The sequence below is a fragment of the Diuraphis noxia genome, unplaced genomic scaffold, assembly GCF_037042655.1.
Source record: "Diuraphis noxia isolate RWA-SAM2 unplaced genomic scaffold, SU_Dnox_SAM2 contig0005, whole genome shotgun sequence".
In the NCBI taxonomy this organism is placed as follows: domain Eukaryota; kingdom Metazoa; phylum Arthropoda; class Insecta; order Hemiptera; family Aphididae; genus Diuraphis; species Diuraphis noxia.
The window spans coordinates 45,089,612-45,105,190 of NW_028301715.1; the positions used below are offsets into that span (position 1 = coordinate 45,089,612).

Below are 15,579 nucleotides of genomic sequence, written 5' to 3' on the forward strand. Positions count from 1 at the left end.
TTTGTCAAAATTTGAACTTTAAATGCTTATACAATAAAATTGTGACTTTCTATTTCTTTTATTTTTCAACTGCTATAGTAATAATATGTTAGAAACCTTTTATTAAATTTTCAAATCTTAGATCTAAAAAGAAAAAATTTAAGGAATTTCTATCTAAGATAATTTAAACATTGCCGTAATTTTTACGTATTTAGTCAAAATTTGACCTTGAATTAAATTTTCAAGTTTTTCTACCCAACAAATAAATTTTTATCGATATTTATAGAAAAAAAACTAAAAAAGTTGAAAAATTAAAATATCAGTAAACAGTTTAAAACAAATCAAAATATTAAATATAAAAACGAGGTACTGAAGTCAAAAATCGAAGCATTTTTACTGCCCCAAAACGTGATGACAAACACAAAAAAACAAAAAAACACACTCATCATGGTAAAATCAATACATTCATCGCTCCGCTCAGAATCTAAAATGAAACCGAATTTAAATAGTGCTATTTCAATATTTTGTATTTGGTAATATTACAATGTTGTACGTAGTTCAGGTATTTACAAAAGATGGCTATGATAATTAAGTTTTAAACTTTTAACTTACCTATAAGTACTGTTAACTAAAATATATATATTATTCACTAAATAACCTATACGATAATTTATAAATTATTTTAATTTTAACATTTGTATAATCGTTTTTCTTGAATACAAATAATTAACGATTTAACTCCTTGAACTTTTAAATATTCCAAATTACGTATTTTAAAGAAGAACATTAAATTACGGGTATAGTATTTAGCCACGGGGTTTCGCCTGTAACTAATGTCGGTGTAATTTCAAGCATTTCTCTCTGCTTGCAATAGACAAAGGCAGAATGATAAAACTTTGTTCCCCTAACCCTGATGTCTTTAACAATAGGTTCATGGCGTCTGAACAGAGTGAATATTATCCGATATTATTTGGTCGTATCATACTCACGTGACCAAAATCCCCGATGGTTGAATGAATAATAATTTTACCTTACAATTGTAATAAACACTAGTTATGTTGTCATTTAAATATCATCACTCCTCAGAAAGTCTTTCAAATTTATTCAATTATTAAAAAGCCCTCTAGCTTAAGATCAAATGAAAATTGAACAGCTTATGAACTTTATTTTATCGTCAGTTTTAGTATTAAAATATGATATGGAATCAAATTAATCAAAAACCTAGAAACCGGCTGGATTGAGCTTTAAATATTTTCGAATCCATAAAATAATTATTTTTAGCTGAAATGTATATATATATATACAATACTTAAACATTCCTAAAGGAATGAAAACAATTTTTTTTTTTTTAATTCCGATATTGTACTAGGTACTTAAGTCACATGGATATTGAATATTTGAACAATTTTATAATTGAGTAAATTTCCAACAATTCTACGTAGATAAAAAAATTATACTAAAAGTAAATAAATAAAATAAGTTATATGACGTCTCTACTAAAGAAAATAATGAGTTGAACATTTAGTTTTATATTCAAGGAAATAACTAAAAAATGTTACTCAACTTATAAATATGATTTGTGATTTATCATACAAACACAATTTTTTGTTTTTATTTTTATTTAATTTAAAATGTGTGATTTTTTTCTGTTACCAACATTTGGGTTAAAAAAAATAAAAAATAGTTTAATTTTTGATATCAGCAAAATTGAAAATTCTAGTTTTAGAAAATGTCAGGGTAAAATTATTGAAAAACAATTACAAAATAGTATATTATAAACTTTAAAACACGTTAATGTTTTTAACAAAATTAATTTTGTTTATGTATAGGTATTGAATTTTACTATAGTTCAAAAACGAATAATATTGAATACTATATCTACATCATTACTGGTAATAAACTTGTTACATACATTTTTTATAGGTTTAGATTAAACAATTTTCGTTATAACATTATGGTCATTAAATTAAAATAATTGTTAACTTGAAAATTTAATTTAAGTTGGTTCTTTTAGACTTTTAAATTATTAATTAGTTAGAAGGAAGAAAATATTGTTTGTTTTCTTTGATTTTTTAAATTTATGCGTAGTCATAAAATATATTATTGGCTTGTGCTGAAATGAAGGAAAATTAATGTCTGTCACACTTTTTTGATGATGTTCTAAAATATATAAGCATTTAAAGCATTTATAAGATTTAATAAATATATATTAGTCATTACTCATTAGTTATATTATTAAAAACAATACTATTATGATGAGGTTCAAACTCTAAAGTGTACCTAAATAATTTTAAGCTATAAGATGATGATACTTATTAAAATCAGATGTCGAGCTTTAAATAAACTTTTTTAGTTTATTGATATAATACAAGCATTGTTTTTAAGTATAACTAAATTACAATAATTGGTATAATTTTTATAGCAAATAAAATTTTTATATTGATAAATAAGATGAAGTGTTATAAAAAAAATTATGTTATAAAATTTAAATTATGGAATATTATGCGATTAAAAAATAAAAATTGTCGTTATAATTTAAATGACAAGGCAAATGTAATATTTGTAATCATGCAATAATATTAGGTATATATTATCTACGATGTTTATATAATATTATATATAAATAAATAAAAATATAAACCATAAGTTTAAACTGAATTCGAAAAAACAAGTTTAGAATATAGTTTGTATAGCTTAAAAGTAATATTCTTTGATTTACTATTCAATATAACTTTTGATAATATTTTATATTTGACAAAAGTACAGTATTTATTTTGTTTGTTATATATTTTTGTATGCTTTAGGTGTAATAAATACATTTTCTGAAATAACTTAAAATATAAAATATACCCTCTCAATATAGAGATAGTATACAATTTAAAATTTAAGTATTTTATTGTTTTTAATAAGAACACTTTTATTGTTATTATGATTCTTTAATTTTTTTTTTTTATGTTCACCTTCTGTTTCTTTAATACTCGACTAAAATGTATAAGGAATTAATAGAAATTTGAAAAGCATATATCAATTACACAATTACAATTTCAAAAATAAAATATAGAATCATAAATATTAATGAAAGGAATCATTTATCATATCATGTGACCTATGTCATTTTTATTGACTACCGCGTGTAGATATTATACTGTTTTTATCAAAGTGAGCAAAATAGAAAACAACAGTTATACAATAAAACCAATGATAGCTTGCCCATTGATATTATCACTAGGACATAGAAAGACAGACACGAAAATAATACTTGTCATGTACTAGTTTGACGATTGTGATTGAAATCACCTGAAGCGACGTTTACAATCTATCGTGTTTTGTTTTCCTTAGGGAAATATTCGTGTTGGTGCAATTCGTTGTTAAGACAAATAAGATCCCTCAGGACTAAGTTTTAAGGTAGAAAGAGGAAACTTAAAAATAAAAGGTACCTTTCAGCATCATCTAGAATAAAGCATTATACGAGAATATTAATGAAAGAAAATGGAAAAAAATCATATGCTACGAAATCTGTGTTGCCAAATATAAACAATTTGCGAAATAGTGTAAAAATTGATGGATTGCTTCATACCAGTAGATCTTGTGGTATATTTTTCCAATTTATATTTCTCCATAACTGTAATAACTATTGTAATTTATGAATTATGACCTATCACATTTCATTAAATTCATGATTAAATTACAATCATTGAGAGAATACACAAAAATATACCTAATAAGTTTTAATGTTATATTTGAATTTTAAGAAATTAATAGCGAAAATGTAAATTAACAATATAACAAACAAAAAAAATAAGTTGAATTTATTTATTGCTTAGGTTATTGTTATCTGATATATTAAAATGTTAACAAAATTTAATACTTTATGCCAAGCTTATGATATATGCCAAGAAAACTTTAAAAAGTAAAAATAAATGTATTGTTTTGTATAATGTTATGACTTGGTAATTACTTTCAAATTAAATTTATTCAGTGTATAAACATTAGAGTATGCATCCATAATATTTGTCCAAAGTATTATTTATAATTTGTTTCTGAGTATTAGCGTGACCACCAATATTGTTTTATTTTCGCAATATTATATAATATAACAATAGATTAAATACACCACTAAAAACTTAAAAAGATTAGTAAAATACATCTTACCAGTGAGTACTGTACATAATATCTTAAAAATATAACAATATATAATATAGATATATATACATATATAGTGGTCAATGAACGATTTATTGATAAAATAATAAACCTGCACTTATTATAACATTATTTGTATTTTAAAATAAAGTAAAAATGATTAGAAATAAATTACACAGATATACAGACACAGACACACACACACACACACACAGGCACACACACAGACACACGACATTTTTATCTTATTTCTTTTTTCTCAAAACCTCGTATGTTGTACCTACCGTGAGAACAAATTGCATCTGGTAGCTTCTTCGTAACTTTTAACTTTCTTGAAAAGCAACATGCGTTTTTGTACGTTATGGATGTATGACATACTTAAAGATGCCCGTTCTAGTCTGTACATTTCTACCGTCGATTGAGTTAGGTAATACTAGTGGTGTAAATAATATCGTATTCTACTCATTATTAATCTCATACTCATAATGTATAATACATCGGCGTATGTGAATCCAAGTTCCAAGGCATACACGACTGATAAAATTTGCTTCCTAGAATACCAGAACTATAAAACATTCATCCTATTACCTTAACAATATTTATTATTACAGTAATTATTATTATTAATACTTATTATCGTAAAATAATAGGGTTTTTACTTGTTGAAAAAAAAAGTTTTTTTATAAATACTTGTTTATTGAAAATAATATATTTTCATAAGTTTTTTCACATAATTAAGTAACAAACATCAACTGAACTTACTCTTTAGTTATTTTTTTTATCAGAAATACTATTTTGGAACTTTATTCATATTCTCTATAAAAATAGTGTCTATTACTAAACAGTGGGGCATGCAATCACATATTTATGGTATAATATTGCTGTTAACAATTTATTTCAATACAGACGTTTAATTGGTTTGTTTCAGATTCATTAAGAACAGATTTCAAACAGAATTGACGGTTTATCAGGTAATTTAATTTATTTTATAATTTTTAATTATATTTATTTATAAATGGTAGATATCTGGTATACATTATAGGTACTCTGGTATAAACAGAATCGTGTGTATACCGTGACAATTATTGTTACAAAATAAAATATCGTCAAAATTTTTTTTAAATTCATTATATTAGCGTAAAATTACAGTAGCTTATAATTATATTTTTAAAAATTAATACGTGATTAACCATTAAATATTATTAAACTGTGTTTACTTTATAATGCAATACTTAAATAAAAAGAAAATCGTGTGCTTGAATTCCCAAGTGTGTATGACGTATCTTAATTAGGATGTAAACTGTTAAGTCTGGTGATGGATGAAGGCGTTGTCTAGTAATGGAGATAGTAGTAAAGAAAAACGGTTTAATAAATTAAACGATAAGTACACAGAAAGGCGTACAAGGAAAAAACCGTTATCGTAATTCGTAATGAACTATAGTAAAAAACGAAGGGTAGCTGTAACGATGGGATAAATGTAAAACGACCGTTTATGCGGTGACAATAATGATAATAGTAAAACATAAGCTTTAATAATTTTATTTTTGTTTAATTATATTCTTACATTTATTACTGAAAAAAAATTGAAGTATATCTTGAGAGTTTAAACCAATAAATATAAGTGATGAAAAAGAATTTTGGCTATTCGATCTATTATTAGCTATCTGTACAACATCAAGATAGAAAGTGGTTTTTGTAAATATACTGTTTAAGCTTAAAACATGAATTTAAAAAATACTATGTGTAAGTAAAATATTTATTCAATTTTTCGAATTATTTCTGTTTATTATAATATATTATTAAAAATTTAGATTGTGCACTGTTTTTTAATCAAGTACAACATGTACGGTCAGGTAATTATTAAGGTTAAAATAAAATTTGATACGTTATTGATTATGAAATAAGTACTTGTTTTCAACAAATTAAAAAATATAATAATAAAAATATTTAATAATATCTAATAATAATTAATCATTCTTAGTATACAAACATTTGTAAATACTTTTAATGTTTACTCCCACTCTAATATTCAACTTTTTTTTTAAATTTATATTTTTTACTTTTGTTAGAGTATTTTAACGCACGTGTCGTAATTCTAATAATTTTATAGATGCTGTGGCGATATACTATGAGCCATTGATAAATAAAATGTTCACTATGTGTGGATTAAATTTCAAGTTGTCACCATATTAATGATGGGGTATACGCTTTTATGACTGGTTCAATAGTTATTAGCAACATTTTGTTATTTGGCCGTAAGTTATTTAGCTAACATGGTGTTTTTCTGGTTGGAAAATGTTTATGGATTTGCAATAAGTCTCGCATGCATTTTTCTAAAAACAGTCACGTATGTTCGATGTCAAGAGGTAGAAAAAAAATTGAAAGCAAAAATCGCTGGAAAGACGTAAAAAACGTCCGAATAGAGTGCGTGAAAAAAATGTAGTATATATATATGTACAGTAAAGCAATTTGTAAGATCCAAAGATGCAAGATAATAAAACTGATTACAGATTTAACGGTGTTGTGGTGCTGCACTATTCTGTTATGACAGCCTATTAAACTCAATAATGAACACGAATTACCCATTTCCATCAGTGAATGAGTAATGGGTTTAAATATAATTTTGATTTCCATCACAAATATCTATAATAATATATTTATTTCAATTGATAATATAGGTAGGTATATCTTAATGTGCTGACCTAACAAATCGTGACAATGAATAAACTTCGTTTTGATTTATAATGTAAAACAAAAATATAACTCATTCTCAATTCATGTTGGTAATGAAAAGTCAATTTACAGTGTAATGTCTATTTAGCAATTGGCAATCTCGTCGTATAAAGTATTTACATGTTTTGTATATTGTATTTGAGTCAACAACAATCATCTTCGTGAAATAAATATTGAAGTTTTATTACATAAACCATGGTCACAGATCTCAGAACATGATATTATTCGTATACGAATTTCTAATATTATGTGTTATATACGATAATATATAATGTTATAACAAATATAAATTTAAATATGAATTTTTTTCTTGTATTATTCCACTGAAATGAGCAATTATTTAGTGACAATATATTAATTATTAATTATCATCTTCTAATAATTCTGTTTGCCTTTTTATTGGTTTTAAATTAATTACACAAGTACCTCTAAGAATCTATTGACGTATTATAATATATTATTTTCATATAATATATGATATTGCCTAACCATCTATGAGAAGGTTTCAAGTAATTTGTTCACTAAAACACAATATATCACAAAAATACACACGGAAATTGAACGTTATCACTTGGTGTCCACGTGTGTGCAATAAATTTCATCAGTGAGAATGTTATCAGAAAATTGGACCAGGTTTTCCGAGCATTTCACGCACGTACCGTCGAGGGTGCGTGTGTATAGTGTGTGCGTTTGTGAGTGCATTATGTGTATTGTGTGTAATGTGTGTGTGCATTGTACATCGGCCGGGAAAAAACATTTTTGTGTAAGAGGTGTAAAATTAGTTGAGTTTATCTGTAACCAACAGCACAGTATTTTTTTGTTGCTATATAATGCTGGGTTTCTGGTTTTGAATGCAACTTTTATTATTCTACGCCACGTACGGTGCAGTGAAAATAAAATTATTTAACCTTTTTCAAAAAATCGAATCTACCTTTTTGAATCTTGGTTACCAAGTAGGTAGGTATATAGTACCTACATAGTGGGTTTTATAATGTCACTTGGAATAAATTATTATTTATCAAAATTATAGTAGGTATAGTAAAATATGTGTGAGTATATATTACAATATACAAACTTAACTATATATTTGAAATTAATACAAAAGCGTAACTGATATTATCAACTTAAAAAAACATATAATGACTAATAACGAGATGCTTTAATAATGTACAGTTATTTCCAAAATTTGTTTTAATACAATTCCAACATAATTCGATAAATCTTATATTGAATAAAACACTAGTATGTATAGATTTATAAAATATTTATATTTGCTATAATTTTCATAAAAATTAATAACTACCAATTAAAAGCTAAAAATATTAACTTTTGTTTACTCGATGATGTATGATTTAAATTTTATTTTTGTTATGAAAGCTTTGAAGAAAACAATATATACTTGTTGTTTTTAATTTTTAATAAGCCTCATGTTTATTCTACTACTCGTATATTTAGTTTATGATTGTTTCAATTTAGTGTAGGCAAACGCAAAACGATTACTTATAATGTTTAATAATAAATTTGGAATTATTTTAAAATATATAATTAACTCAACAGTTTTAATTTAGATTCATAGTAATTAAATAAAATGTATTTATTCACCGAGATGGTGGGTTTTTAGAAATTATATTTATTTGTGTACACATTTTACATTAACTTATTCTGATGTAAATCCGCAAATACTACATCTATCATACTACTTCAGATTCGAAAATGTATTAATTTTTTAGTATTTATTGTTGTTATATTTTTTATTTAACTAGTATTTTTTTTTAGTAATGTAAATTTAGAGTACCTATTGCTTCAAATTATTCCTTTGTATTAAAACTAGTATTTGGAGCTCATTGAACATTGAACCTCGATTGTTTCTAATGAATGCAAAGAATTTAGACATTTTGACTGTTTGTTAAATATTCAAATAACAATTAATTCTTATATTTCTTTTCATACTAAAATTTTCATTTATATTATTCACATAAATTTCATTCAGATTAGCTCGTTATTTTACAATAACAGCTAAGAAAACATCCCATTTAAATAACCATTCGTTGAGAAAACATGAAACTAAAAAGTTTTTTCTCAGTAAATGTCAGAAGTTTGTAAAAATGGATAATAAAACAACTTACAACAAAATTCGGGAAACGCACGAATTTCATTCGTCAGAAAGTTCAAGGATTTTTGCATTGTCACATTAAAATTTTTTCGAGTCACCGATATTACCACCTTGTTAATGGAATGATATTGCAATTAAATTAATTTATCTATTTTAAAGTGGTTGTTACCAATGGGGGTTTTCCTTAACACGTTATTCATGCTATTTTATTTTATGTAAACACATCAAATTTGCTTATTGTAATTATTATGTACAAATTATAAATTGTCTTTCTTTAAAAAAAAATCAATTTTATTTTGTTAAATAGTATTCTTTTATTTTAGATTAATCAGATGACCTATAGCAATTAAATAGTATAATTCAGACTTTAAAATATTAACTCCAGTCATTATGTTTTGATTGGTTAAAAATAAAACACTATTAGACCCTAGATTTGAGCTTAATATTTATATTTGAAGCTTAAGTTATGTGTTTTGTAAATCAAGTTACTATATTAATTATTATTAGTTACTATTATAGTATAGATAGTCGATATAATTACTGGCTGCAGAGGAAAATGGTTTGTTAATTTTGTATTCTTAAGATAAATATTGTATATTTTATATTTATAATATAGGTAGTAATGGGTATTATTGGCATAGTTTGAGTTTTTTGAAAAATCCACTGCATATTTTTCATAAGAAAATAAAATATACCATTAGCTTTTACAAGCAATCATAAAATACCGTTCACTAAAACTTCGAAGTATCAAAAAAATTTGTCTGGAATAAAATGGACTTTTAGATAATGTTATGAATTATTTGTTGTTTTTTTTTATCTTTTGAAAATGTATAAGGTCCGATGACTTTTTTATTATTGCAACTATAAACAGTAGTTGATCCATTTGTATCACGTACATCATAAAGAATAATGAAGTTTCAACTCCCGTGTATTCCCGACGCCTTTCTTTATTTTCCTTCAGTTTAGTTGAAATAGACTCTAGTGTTAAATGCGTAGAAGACCCAACGACGTCATACGGCGAATTATATAGGCAATAAAGCACCAGGGTTGTGAATTTGTTCACATGTATATTATATGTTTCTATGTAGTTTACTGCAATATATAGGAATAACAAATAATTGCATTAAAATTACATTTATAACCATGAAACCGTCCAGATAATATTATCGTTAAGTATTAGTTTGAAATGATTTGTTAGCATATATAATTGATAATGATATTTTGTTCTGTAATATTATCATTGCTATTAGTCATTTTTTATATATTAATGTACTTATTATAGTAATACGATGGTAGATAAAACTAATTTTTGTCAAAAATAAATCATATATTAAGTTAAATAGAAATAAAACCATTGACTCTTAAAACCGCACACATTTAATAGATTAAAATCGCACAATTTTTAAAATTGTTGTATCTAAAAACCTCATATTTTTAATTTCTACTCCAAAAAGATTATACTTGTCTGATTAGATATACTTAATAATTTATGATTTATCCAAAAAAAAATACATACAAGTATTCAAATTTAAAAAATGTGAATTACTGCATATTGTAACCGTGGACGTACAATTTTTAATAAAATACCGCCAAACCACATTTCCACTATTACACACTCTAAATTGTCTGTATTTAAAATTATCGAGTATTAATCGTTTGCCTCCTTTATTACTCTCAATTATTTTAAAATCCATTATTATGTCTAATTAAAAATATTTTAATAATTTAATAAAACTGCAAACAACCACTAAATATCTATAGTTAAGCAATGTATATGTATACTGTATACACAAGAGACAAGATCGACTAATAAAATAATAACGAGTGGTGACTAAAGTCTTAAAACGTGTTAGCATGATTATTGCTGTATATCATATATTCTTATCTTATCTAATTCGTTAGTTAGCATTAAAAATAGTGTACGGTTTTAACCACCATAAGTTTAGGGTATTTTGTTATATAATGACCGAAAAAGTGTGCGGTTTTTGGATGCAACCACAACAATAGCATCACAATTTCATACATATCAGGGTGATTCTTTTAAGTGGGTATACTAATTATCTCGAAAAGTATTTACTTTTTTCAAAATATTTTTTTACGTGGTTTCAAGTTGTTAAAAATCAACGTTTTTATTACAAAATTATATTTTTAAATATTTTTTATCCTTATCATTTTTTAAGTTTTTTACTTTTTTGAATGGCAACATAGAGTTTTAATTTCATATTCCAAAGCAGAATATTTTTCTAAGTATTTTGATTCATAAAAATTGAATTTAGGGCTAGTAGTTTTTGAGTTATAAGTATTTAAAGTTTTGATTGGCAGAGTGGAGTGGTACGGGGTTACTCCGCGAAATGTTTGTCCACTACTCCGCTTGACTAAACTTTAAATACATATAATTCAAAAACTACTCGTCCTAAATTCGATTTTTATGAATTAAAATACTTAGAAAAATATTCTGCTTTGGAATATGAAATTAAAACTCTATGTTGTCATTCAAAAAAGTAAAAAACTAAAAAAATGATAAGGATAGAAAATATTTAAAAATATAATTTTTTAATAAAAACGTTGATTTTTTAACAGCTTGAAACCATGTAACAAAATATTTTGAAAAAAGTAAATACTTTTCGAGATAATTAGTGTACCCACTTAAAAGAATCACCCTGTATATATATACGGGTTTTTATTATTTATTTTAAATGAATACTGGTATAAAACTAAGTGAATACGTTCGTGGTGAAAATAGATTAAAATTATTCCAAATAGTCTGAAAATTGTATTCTATATAGTAAATAGGTAATAATATACGTAAGTTATTGAAAAGTTTCAAGTCCCTACAAATAATATTTTTTGAACCACAGCAACATAACAAAAAATGTTAGTATTTTTTCAATATCCAAATATACCAAAATTGGAACTTAAAATGTCTATAGAAAATTGGGAATAAGTATTTTTGAAATTTTAAGGTTTTCATAGAAAAAATAATGTGGAACCATGTATTATTAAAAAAAAATAAAAACAAAATTTAACAATAATACTTAATCTTATTTATAAAAATTAAACATTATTTTTGAACGTAAATATTGATTCCAAAGAAAATAGTTAATAAATTTAATTACCTAATAAAATATTAAAATGTATTACCTATTAATATTTTATTATTAACAATTTCAGTAAAAGTTTTACAAACACAATACTTCTTGGTTCTCATTTCAAACTATTCTGCTATTTTAGTCAAACATAATTTTTAAACATTTTTTTTATATCTCATTTGTCAAAGAGTTGTTTAAAAAAAACACGGTATTTCCGTTCAGTTGGGCCCGAGCTCCCATTCATCATTTGTATTCATATTTTTCCAAACCGCCTTTCTCTCCTAGCATACAATGATAATATTTTTTTTCAAACATTTTTTTTATCTACTCTACATTTAGTCACTTTTTAATTAATTAAATACACAGACAACCACACGGACATGCAAGATATACTCACGTAGTAGTAACAAGAATTTTGAATGACATAATTAGTTTTCACAATAATAATAATTGTGTAATTAAAATAAAAGTTGATTGTTTTCAGTAATGATATTTAAATATATCACAATAATTTGTATTTGATTTTTTCAAATACATATATTATATACAGATAAATCTTTATATTTTATTGGCTGAACATTCAATTAATTCCTACTATATTACGTTTTAAAATGTTAGTTTATTTGATTTAATCATAAATAATTAGAAATTCGAAAAATAAAGTTTTTAGATTCTGAACGAAGTGATGAATGTATTGATTTTACAATGATGTGTGTGTGTGTGTGTGTTTTTTTTGGTTTGTGTCTGTGTCTGTGTCTGTGTACAGCATGACTAGTCGAAATAATGCTTCAATTTCAAAGTTTGGGGGTGTTTTCCGATGTAAAAGTGAATATCCTTGGTGCATTATAGAGGTCAAAAGTAAACATTTTCTAACAGTTTTCAAAAAATCGAGAAAAACAAAAAAAAAAAAATGACAGAAAAACGGGAATTTTTACGCAAAACCAGTTTTTGACCAAATCGATTTTTTTATATGGTTGCAATTCAAAAACTAATCACTGTAAATACTTGAAATTTTCACCAAATATTTATGTTAGTGATATCTATATACAGTTTAATTTTCCAAAATTTTGACTTTTTTTGAGTTATTTATCGACCACTGAAAAGTGCTGGTAAAAAAATGTTGGACGATTAAAAAAACTTGAAAATTTAATACAAGGTTTCTTATGAGTTGTTCTCATTGTAGCTAAAAAAAAAATTAAAAATCGTTAGTGACAATTTTTTTTTATAAGCGTATATAGTTCAAATTTTTACGAAATCTGTCGAAAACGCGAAAATTTGCAAGTAATTTTGAAGTTGAAAAATCATAACATTTTTCGTGTTTATAACTAAGGATTAAAAATACAACACTAAGTTTTCCATTAGTTTTCCTTCAAGTAGCTATAGAGAAAACTCGATTATTTTAAACTAGAAATTCATAAAATATTTTCCTTTTATATCTAAGATTTGAAAATTTAATACAATGCTCCTAACACGAAAATTTGTAAATTATTTTATCCTAGAAATTCATAAAAAATTTCTTTTTAAATCTAAGATTTGAAAATTTTTGATAATCTTAATATATTCTAGACAGATAAACCGTCTCTGTTCAGAATCGTTTTTCGTATACAATGATATCTATCATTGCATTCAAATTTAACCTACCCTAGTCAGAGGTCCACCCCACCCCCTAATGTACAGCAGAGCGATACCCACTTACCCGCTTTTTTTTATTGATCAAAGTACATCGACAACTAGGACATTAGTAAAAGAAATTTTTTTGAAAAATAAAGTTTGTATGTTAAAATTCTATGTAAATATGTTATGAGTTTTTTTAAAAGTTATGAAACACTTTCTATTTCTATGTAAATTAAGTTTAATCAAGTGTAACTAATGAGTTAAAAATAAGGTTCAACGTGGATCTGAGATAAATGATAAATTTAATTAAACAATGTTTGGTGATGCAATTATATTTCAAATTATTAATGTATTTTTATGAGAGAATAGTTAAATGTTGTTTTCTTTTTATAATATGATTTATCATTAACTCATTACTTTATTTAATATAATATTTAATGGGCGGGTGGGGGGGGGGTGAGTAGGAGAGTTTTCCTTTAGTTTAAATTTGAATAAAAAGGAAATGTATAAGGAGTGTCGAATAAATTTGTCACTTACTTTTTGTAGAAATTATGAAGCAGAGTTACCTTTGTACCACCTTCCTTAATGTATATGGGATATTAACCAGGAAAAATGTATTGAAATAAATGTTATAACGTTCAGAGAAATATATTGAAACTGATTTATTTTTATTTTAAAATGGCATAAGTTAAATATGAAAGAAATATACAATTAGCAGATAAAATTGAGTGAGCGGCTGAGCTACGTTTTGGGTGTCGTGTAGACTTATATAGACTATGGTAAGAGATGCCATTTTTGTGGAATGTCTTTGATTCAAATATAATTTATTTTTTATTTTAATTGAGTCTCAACAACAAAGGTTATTGGCCTTAAGCATTAATATTTTTTTACACAAGAATGGAGCTTAACAATAATATAATATATAGAACAATAATAATAGTATGGAAAAAAAAGATTGAAATATATCTAGAATAAATTAGTTGGTAAAGTTTAGTTTGTTTTAAATGATTAATTAATTTTTCAATGTTGATTGGCTGAGGACTTAGAGCTTCTTCCAGGTTGTTTTCTATGTTGAGCTTAGCTCTGATGTTGGTGAATTTACGGCAGTGGCATATTAGATGATGTTCAACCGTGGAAGTTTCACCGCAAGTTTGACATTGGTCAGGTTCGGATCTGTTCATAAGGTGTTTATGAGTCACCCATGTGTGACCTATCCGTAATCTGTTTAATATTACTTTCTGTCGTCTTGGTAATGAGAAGAAAGGCCATGGGGAAACTGTGGATTTTATTTTATTTAGCTTGGTGTAGAGTATCGTGTTGACCACGAGATCTGCCTTTGAGTTAAAATGTGGTTGTCGATGACGGATTTAGATCCTATAATTTATAGTGATGGATTATTGTTAAATTGTCAAATAAAGGTTTGTCCTATTAAATATTAAAATAATAAAAACAATTTAATATTCTTAAAATGTGTTTGTACTTACAAACTTATTTTTATAATTATACAGAGTTGACATCGATGTTTCTAGACTTAACGAAAGGGTAACTATAATATAAAGTAGAATACCACTCAGTATTTACATTTAAATCGTTACTATTATAAATACTATATTATTTACTTCAATCAAACTCATTCAATATAATTTTATAAGCATCATATATTATCATCAAAATATGCTTTTTATATCTTTGATGTTTTTCTAAAGCAATTTAATGAAATCCATATAATTGATAAGCTTGCAGTTGAGACAAACTCGTATATGCTAAGGCTGGTTGCTGTTTTTGGCCTAGGAAATTATTTTGTGAGCTACTGTTTTTGACGTTGAGTAGGGAACGTAATTAATGTAGATTTCATAAGAAGAATAGAAAGTAAATTGACCCTTTGGCCATATTATAATGATTTGGAAT

General features: G+C 25.0%; 1 protein-coding gene across 2 annotated transcripts in view; it reads left to right on the plus strand.

Annotated features, from left to right (window-relative positions):
- cpx (synaptic transmission protein complexin) overlaps positions 1 to 15,579 on the plus strand; it is a 229,481-nt gene that overhangs the window by 25,956 nt on the left and 187,946 nt on the right. For both annotated transcript variants that reach the window (XM_089228039.1, XM_015525034.2), the window contains exon 2: positions 5,051 to 5,093. The gene's annotated coding sequence lies outside the window, so the exon portion shown is untranslated. The remainder of the gene's footprint in view (positions 1 to 5,050; positions 5,094 to 15,579) is intronic.